Source organism: Cyprinodon variegatus, unplaced genomic scaffold, assembly GCF_000732505.1.
Source record: "Cyprinodon variegatus isolate N-32 unplaced genomic scaffold, C_variegatus-1.0 Scaffold476, whole genome shotgun sequence".
In the NCBI taxonomy this organism is placed as follows: Eukaryota; Metazoa; Chordata; class Actinopteri; order Cyprinodontiformes; family Cyprinodontidae; genus Cyprinodon; species Cyprinodon variegatus.
Window position 1 is genome coordinate 222,193 of NW_015150929.1, and position 9,856 is coordinate 232,048.

The following is a 9,856-nucleotide window of genomic DNA, read 5'->3' on the forward strand; positions in this document are numbered from 1 at the left end:
ATGATTTCGAGTTTTTCCACATTCAACTGTCTGATGGTGTTGGGGAAGAAGCTGATTTGGAATCTGCTGGACCTGCATTGAATGCTTCGAAGCCTCTTTCCTGAGGTTAGCAGGGAGAACAGTCCATGGTCGGGGGGGTGAGGGGTCACTGATCATGTGACCGGCTCAGGACACCAAGCGCTGGGATGAAATGGGGGAAAAGACATACAACCATCCACAGATACACAGAAACATATGGACTATTTAGAGATGTCAAATAAATAGTAATAGTAATGCTTTTTGGCCGCTGGAACATACAAATTCCACACAGAAAGACCCTAGGCTTGGAATTGAACCGAGAACCTTTTTGCTGCAAGGCAGCAGTGCTACACACTGCCAGGCCGTGCAGCCCTAGCCAGGAAAAATTTACAGTTAAATCAAATTGAGAATCTGTGGCTAGACTTGGAAACTGATATTGTCATCCTCTCCATATAACCCTGTTTGAGTTTTTTTTTTTATAAGAAAAGGCAACTTTTTTTCTCTAGTTCTGCAAAGCTGTTAGACAGAAACCTCAAACAACTTTCCACTGTAACTGCAGCTAAAGCTAGTTCCACTGTTCATGCCACAGTGTTCCAATCGTTAGCTGGATTCATCCTAAAACGAATGGATCATTTTCCTTCCACCACCACTGTCACTACCCCTTTGCTCAACCACATCAAATCCCTAGAAGAAGGTCATAGAATGTTTAAACTTCCAGAGGTTGGGAGACATCACATTTAATATTACTGGTTTTCCATAGTTAATGTCAGTCTGAATGAATCTTGTTCAGCTGTTTTTTCTCATATATGTGGTTTAGGTTTGAACACAAAGGGATGAATTTGACTTATTAGACATAGGGCTACCTCAACCTGAACCTAAAGATAACAGCAAGAAAACAACCAATGTCATAAAATGGGTCAGTGTGTTCCCATTAACTGGAATTCCTCATCTGCCACTAAAATACTTGTTATACCATGTTATTGATTGGCTTAGTTTTTTGGATGTGCGTGAGGAAAGTTCGCTCCAAAAAAAAAAAAAAGAAAAAAAAGTGCAACAGATCTTGTCCATTTGATCACAGATCTTGTCCATTTTCTGATTGCAGTTACACAGTAATGTATTTCCAGCCTTGTAGTCCCAAATGACTGGGTACAGACACAGCTGGTTGTGATGTCATATCATCCAAAGTAAGTGCTGCTTTCATATAAAATGGTTAATCCCTCGGATTTATGAGCTAAAACGTGAAGCTTTTCATGTCACGTCATATCCAAGTCATGACTTTCTGCAAGTACATCAGGACTGTTGTTGCTGGAGTTATGCATGAAATTGAAGTTCACATTATATATAATACTGACGTCAACATCTAACAAATTTAAATGTAGCATTTGTGAGCAACACAACTCCATGACAACAGCAATGTCTAGAAGGTGCAAAGTGAGAGACTATTATGCGCAGGAGGAGCTATAAGAGCTCTCAGAGTGAAGTAGCTGCTGTACCTATCACACACTTGTTGCAGTTGTTGATAATTACCGGGCACAGAACAATTCACACACTCACCAGCAAATTCCTTGGCACAAATGATACGCCTTCAAACTTTGTCAATGTGCTGCAACTCCAGGCGCTATGAGTGCAATTGGAGTGAAAATGCAGGGGAAAAGGGGTGGATGGATTGAAAAACAAAGCACAGGGAGGGAAAAACAGAAAATGTAGTGAGCCTGCATTGTTCTGATTGGGAGGTCTCGGTGAGGACAGGAAAAAAGGAAGCAGAAAAACATCTCTGCTTTGATGCAAACCTATTCAGTGCATTGGCAATGCTTCGTGTCTGCACAGCCACATCAAGGTTTGGTCTTACAGTGTCTTCTCACCAAACACTTCTAAGCCTAATCCAGGACTCTGTAACTACTTTACCCTGGGAGAGTACTCCGGTACAGTTATAGCTGCCATTGTTCTGTCAGATCAGCATACCCCGTCAGACCAGCATACCCATAGTCAGTACGCATGCAGATGCAGATTTGCGTTTGTCCCTTTAGTTTTATATGAAAAATAGACTTTAAACTACCTCAACAGGCATGTATCCCTTTAGTCATGTACAAAAGACAAAACAATTTAAGGTCAGATCGCCATACACTTCAAAAAACACCAAAAAGTAAGTAATTAAATAGTTTTTTTGAATATGAGTAAAGGGATACACGCCCGTTGAGGTAGTTTAAAATGTACTTTTTGTACAAAACTAAAGAGATAAACAGGTATTGATTCGGGGTATGCTGGTCTGACCGGGTTCGCTCATCCGACAGAATATTGTTATCAGCAAAGCTTACCTGAAATGTTGGACATTACGCTTGTAGTGTGAATATTTGCTGCCAAAAAGCAGGGAGAGATGATGAGGCGCAAGAGAAGTGAGTTTAAGTAAAGGACTGTAAAGTAAAAACGTGAATCCAAGGATGAAAATATTTCTGAATGTCTTCTCAGGTTTCATGAACATGCTTGAGTTCTATTCAGAGGACTACTTATCACATCTTAAGGACAAAATCTACATTTGAAAACCAAAGTGGGAACAGAAACCAATGCACTGCCAAAATGTTCAGTTTCCCCATGGGTGATCAAAACTTTAAAACTTTTCTTTTTTTCTTGACCAGCACAACAGGGAAACAAACTGTGTCCAAAGATATGGTAAGATTTACAATATAACGGAGTCTGACACTAACCTGACTCCGCCAGATGGATTTGCTCCGCATATCCATCTGGAAACCTTCCGTTGCAGTAATTTTGGGAAGGGGTGAAAATACTGGTTAGCTGATTGGCCTATGTTGGTGATAGACGGGCCAAATAAACCAATCAGATCAACGAAGCATATGACGTACTAACAGACCGACAACGAAAACACAACCACAAGCCAGGCTGCTCTTGCCGAAACCAGTCGGGAGAAGAGCAAAAACATCTTTTCCTCGGAGAAAAGCCTCCAGAGCAGTGTTTTGCTCTTCTTTCAGTGAAGAAATACTCTGTAATTCCGATAAAACTTGCTCGATAGCCACGCTAACGCTAGTTTCATCGGCTGAAGCCACCATGTTCTTTAGATTGAACTGTCGCGCTTCTTGTTGCGTCACACCTCAACCCGCCTCAAAGCCAACGCTGATTGGACGTTCGTTTGGTGAACAGCTCCAAATTTTCTTCAATGGAGAGTCTCCAGACTGATTAGCGAGTAAAATCTTGAAAGCTCGCGTGATCAGGATGGTCTCACGAGGCTAGTTGGTTAAAGTCCCGTTTGAAAGCGGTCAAGATCTTACGTAGAGAAGGATAGCCAATCAGAGTGTTAATGAGGCACATATAGGTTCATGAAGAGAATGCAGCTGTATTCTATTTCTATTAGACCTGTTTAGACCTAACATCTTTGGGATAGACATTGCCTGATGTTTTTGCAACAGGAAGAAAAAGGGATCTAAAATGTTTTCCAGGATGTTTTACTTTCTAACATAAGCATTGGGGGGCACTAAGGAAGACAGCAAAGGAAAGGGGTGAGGTGGGACTGGAATAAAAGGACAAAAACATAAAGAAATAGCTTCATTAGAAGGAGAAATATTTACAGTGACATTTAGTAACATGGGGAGGATGTAGGAATAAATATTCAAGACGTTGCCGGGAAGTATGGAGGGTTTCTCAGGGGCAGAAGGATGGTGAGAGTGATGGCTCCTGAATTAATGATGAGGAAGCCTCCTGTCTGTCTCTATGTGTGCATATGGGTCTGCATAAGTGTCTGCACATGTGATGGTGTTTATCCGCAAATGTGCATGTGCTTCATGAGTTCACACTCTCCAACACACACATTTAGCTCAGTCTTGCAGCACCCCAATTTCCCATCATCACTGATGGAAATTACCCAATCCTAGATACCTAATCAAGCAATCATTATTATAATATATATATATTTTTTTTTTTCTGGAGACACAGATTTGCAATTGTCTCTGATTTCCTAATTACATTTCTGGAAAGCTATGGAGCAAACCGTCTGGCAAATTCTCATTTCGGCATAGATATGTTTTTTTTTTCTTATCGGTTGGGTTAATTTTCCATTCTCCACATGATTTTTTTTTTTTCTTTCTAGGCTGAGATGATGAATATTGTGCTGCTCATCATCAAACGTGCAGGGAGAAGCCCCGGAGATTGGGGCAGGGAAGGGGAGGGAAGAAGGGGGATGTAGATCCGGGAGGGAACTGTCAGGAAGAAATGCTATGTAGGTCAATGAAGAATTGCACTGGGATATTGCCTCCTCAGCTCACAGTCTTGGAAGCTGATTTGATTTCCGGTGAATCCATCCGACTTGAATTATGAGAGATTACCCTGCTTAAAATCACCTAGGTGACTGCTGTAGAAACTCCTGATCCTGGCAGGGGTACATTCTCAGTAAATACTTCTAGCTTGTTTCTTGTTGATGCAGCGCCTTGGTAGGAGCTCTGAAGATCTTACTTTTAGAGAAACGATTAGACAAAAGTTATTCAAAGACATTTAAATTTGCCACATCCTGATTTCTGCGCACGTCTTGTCAACATACGCCTGATTTTTGTCTGAAAAATAACATCAATCTATATATTATTGCACCAAATATAACACATTTAACCATCATACTTGGGCTTTAACCTTTAAAAGTCCCTTTACATTTTTGATCTTTTGAATGGAAGTAAAATTTTGTAATCACACATTAAAAACTGTATATACGGTGGCTGTCTTTACCTTCTTTGCATTGCAGTTCTCTCCTTAGTTAATCCACAGAAAGGGAAACTGAAAGCAGTTTGGGGTATATCCTGTTTTGAAACATGGATCGACTGGCTAACAATCGGCATTTGCCTCCCTTCCCATTAGCAAAAAAGACTGGGTCTAAACAATGGTGTAAATATCCGTAAGCAGAGACTGCAGTTGCTTACGGGCCCACAACCTCTTAGGGGCCCCATCACTGGCCCCTACGCAATTGTAGACTAGGACGTCTCTTTGCTGAAGTCATGGTGCAAAAAAAATCCTTATAAACCCACCTGATCCTGAAGAGACTGGCTGCACTGGACCATATTTATACCGCAACACATGCCAGATTTCAACATGATGCTGAGCCGTTCAAACACAACACCAGTAGCAAAGCAGACAGTGGTACTTTAATTACTATGTTAATAACCGTGTATAATTCATTAGACGGTTGGTAAAAATACACTCATAATATGTCTCAAACCGCTATAAAGATCTTAAAAGAACAATGTATTTGAGTATTTTATTTTTCACACTACGACTTGGAAGTATGGGTAACCAAGAGCGTAGATTAAAACCGTAACCGTTACGTACAATGTGTTAGCAATGATAGATACCAAAAAGAGGTACTTAAGTGGATTCTAGAAAAGAAAAAGGAAAGAAGACCTGCTGGAAGAACGCAAAAAAAATTCCCAAAATAAACACGTTCTATTAAGGTACCAAAGAGGGAGAGGTGGACGTTTCTGCTACAGTGAGTAAAGACTGAGATGAATGGAAAAAGCGCTGGTGAGGAGGGTGATGGTTTTCGATACACTTCTTCCTGAAATTAGTTTTTGGAACTTGGGATGTCTGTAACATGTGGTGGTGCGCTGTCACCAATGGTTCCATTCATGGTGCGCAGTCACTATTTTTCCAGGCGTTATGTGTGATCATATACTACTGAGAATTGTATATTTGAATCTTCTTGGCCGATTAATGGAACTGTTGCCCTATCCTGAACCTTTATCACGTGTTGTACTTCATAAGGGGCCAACCCAAATAATGTTGCTTACGGGCCTATCGATGCGTTGTTACGCCATTGGGTCTAACCCCAAGCTGGCCTCTGTCCTTTCTCCGCTGCGTGTCTGGTGACACCATCATGCTGGGTTAGAGTTGATGATGTCACCAGTGTGACAGAAATTAGAAAAGTAAACAACTGAGAGCAACATGTAAGAAACACAGTGTGTTTTGCGGCCAGTGAGAAATCCAGTTCCAGCTTTTTTTTAAATAGTCATTACACCGTCACAAGTACAGAGAAACTAAATAAACTCTCTGCGCTTAACCCATCCCCTTGGGGAGCAGTGGGCTGCCATTATGCAGCATCCAGGGAGCAGTGTGGTGTTAAGGGTCTTTGCTCAAGGACCCAGAGTGGCAGTCAGTGGGATTGGGGCTTGAACTCAGAACCTTTGAATAGGCCGCCACTCCCCCAAAATGAGTGAGTAAATTGAATCTTCCTTTCTACTCTCTTGTAAAATCTCTGGTCCCAAGTTTGTTTCTTGAAACCCAGCACCACTTTGCTAAAAAGAAAAAAAAAAAGATTTAAACCCAATTAAGATTATGTGATACAACTTTAAATAGACCTTTTATACTCAAAAACCTTACAATGTGCCTGAAGTTAAACAAAACAAAACAAAACGAGCAAACAAAAAAAATGTGGGTTGAAATTTGCAGTAATGATAATGTAAAAACACTCAATCCCAGTTATTACAATTATCAATTGTTTGGTGAAACTGTTTTTCACTTTAGTCCTTTTTTTTCTATTAAACAAATTATGACTGTTGTCATTCAGGTTAATCAGATAAAAGCAAAGCATCAAAGGATTTAAATTAAAGGACGTTTCCACAGTATTGTACATTCTTTCTAAATATTATCAATATGCATGCTGGAAAAGCACATATGCTTTGGATGCTGCTTAACATGGAGCTTTCGGGTTCATCACACTGTTTAAAAGGCTCACACACTATTACCTGCCACATGGTTGTGTTTGATAATCTGACTTGTCTACTGGGCTGAGGTACGGATATATTTTGAGTTATAAGGCTATTTTCGGCAAATATAAATGAATATATTCCGTGTCAAAATCCATTACACTGTTTGGAGAAAAGATATTTAAATAGGATGTTTTTATTAATAGTATGTGGGTTTTTTTGTATATTATATGGGGACTTCTTAATACTCTAAAGGTAGAGAGATGTGGTTATAGATGTTTTTCTAGCTTTTTGCATGAGCCATCTTTACTGTTTTTTATTGTTTTTCAATGAAACAAAAAGTGAACATGATGAATAAAAATCGATCCATCTGTCCATCTGTGTCAGGACTCCAGTTGGTGTGTTTGTTTTTGTGTTGTCTCCCTTCCACCAACAGGAGGCGCCTGGTTCCGGTCCGCCTCCTCACACACCTGCTGAGGGTTACCTCGTTAACGGAGTGCTCTTAAGCTGCTGATTGCCACTACCTCAACGCCAGAGTGTTTGCCGGTTTTGGGTACTCTAGCCAAGCTGAGTTTTTGCTGAGTAAGACTGAGTTCTGGTCTACCTGAGTTTTAACTTTGTTTTTGTCTTTGCCTCTTGGTAGCAAGTCATCCTGCAAACTGGACCTTTTCAGACCTCCACTCCCAGGAGGGATCAACTGAGTCTTAAACTGAGCCAGGGATTCAAACATGAGGTTTGGATCCAGTCTCCTTTTGAGGATGTTGAAATTACTCTCTGAGCAAGGGAATCATCTTCACCAAGACCCGTTCAAGTACAGTTGGAAATCTGAGTGGCAATCAGCATCTCCGTTCACCTACACCATCCGAGTTCTGGGTAAACCCTGTTCCGCCCTCCACCGAATCAGACAAACTCTAGAAAACAACACACAGATTGGAGTCAAAGATCCTTCACTTCTCTGGAAACGTGAGTCAACAACCTGTTCCTCTTCTTCAAATCAACGAATGAAATTTCCCACTGAGCCTGAACTAATAGTCTGTCTTCCCCTCACCTTCCAGTTCCGGCAGAGCAGTGTTCAGAGCAACACTGCACCGTGCTTAACCTCTTCAATAAAACCTGTTAAACATTTCATCTGTGTCTCTCTGTTTGGTTTCACTGCATGTGGGTCCGAGCTTTAGATAAAATCATGACAATGTGCTTGTCTAAAAAACAAAAAAGAAGACAGATTTTGCAAAAGAATCTCCTCTAGATGAAGTTTTTTACACTTCTCATCATAGGCACTTGATTTGCATTTTTCTTGCACTACCAATGTCAACATGTTTTTTTTACACATGGAAATTCAAACTCCTTATAGAGCTGATTTCTGATTACAAATGTTGAAATAATTTTTCTAAGAGAACTTGAAAGCTATGACAGGTGAAATGGAGACCTTTCTCACCACCTCATCATTGTTCAGTTGCAATCACCTCACCAGGTGGTAAACCTAGCTTCCCCTTTTGCCCGTTGGCTTCACAGAGCGTTAAAGAAACAACAGGGTGAGAAACTGAGCCCGAAACAGCAGCAGCCTTAGAACAAAGCTCTGTGTTCCGGTAATTAAGAGGAGGAAATCTGAACAATGGCGGCTTGAGCTCTGAAGGTAAAGACGGCCTGAAACAGTGAGATGGGTTACTGAGGAAGATGAGACATTTGCCTTTGTATTGGTTTTGAATGAGTTTGTGATGCTGGAGGGTTGGGCAGTTCCCATTTTATTTTATCTGCGCCAAGAATTAGAGAACAATCAAAACATGTCCATTTTTATCCTTAGATTTTTTTGTTGTAGTTTTTTACATCTTTTGTAGGCCTCCCATATCTATATCATAGCCGTTAGATCTGACAGTTGGCATGCAGTTATATTATTTAATATGACACCACTGATGATTTACTCTTGGATTATTCACAGAAGACGCTCAGGATATGACTAAGGCGCCCTAGCCACTGAGCTCATAGAAAACAAGTCAACGGTTTTGCTCAAAACTAACTTGATCATGAGGTGGAAGTTGCGTTATGTCATCTTCTGCATGAGAAAAAAAACACACATCACAAGATTGCAGTTCCCCAGGAATACCAGAGATGGTCACAAGGCATGGGAACCTTTTGAGGTCACATAATGTCTCATATTACTCCACTTCTCTATTCTTTTAATAGATTAAAAACCATAAAAGAAAACTAAGACATCAGACGTAGCATATCAAATATAATTCTTATTATAAACACATCAATAATAAAACACACATTATGCTTAAGGGGATTAAGTAATACATTTAAACACTGAATTAGTTCACATCAATAATATTAAAACCAAAACCGTTGCACTCCTGCGCAGATATCTGCAGCTGATGGCATCTGTAGGAAGCACGGACATTAAACTAACATTCAGCTTAATACATGTTTCAAATTCCAACTGTTTATTTTTACTATTTGTGGTATAGAGCTGTTTCTGAAACAGAGAAAAAGTTAATTTTACTGAAAACTGTGCAGAATCTCATAATTCAAGCTTCTGTTTTGTTGCTTTTCTCAGCCTTGCCGTAGGTTGTTTGTCATGCTTGTGGCTTTCCTCTTACCAGCTGAATCATTTTGACCACAAAGTCATTTTGATTTGTTATACTAATCTGTGTTGATTTTCAACTTTGTTGTTTGCTTGGTTTTATTGTGTGTTGGACCCTTCACTGTCTTCCAATAAAATAGTCCAACTCTGCTGGGGGGTAATGTGCCTATTTTGGTTCGCCAAGTCCAGCCTTTGGTGATGTTTTCTCTCCAAATTGTTGCATGAAGATGAAACTAAATGGGCAGTTTGGATTCAAGATAGTATGTTGTGTTATTAGTCAGATATCAATAAGCATCATACCGTAGCTCAGAAGTGTTTAAGTAGTGTAATGTGGGGCCATTATGTGCAAACCTTGTCATCTCAGCAGCAGAAATGACCAATCAAGGATCAGGAGCAAACCAGATCGCTGCCTTTTTAATAACATTTCATATCCACGAACCTGGTGAAAAAAATCGTAACTCAAACTATTATAACAAAAGAGATCATAAAACAGATTACAATTTTAAACAGCAAATTAAATCATAGGGAAAATGCAGCTTTTACCAGTCAGGTTTTGAGTTGAGAG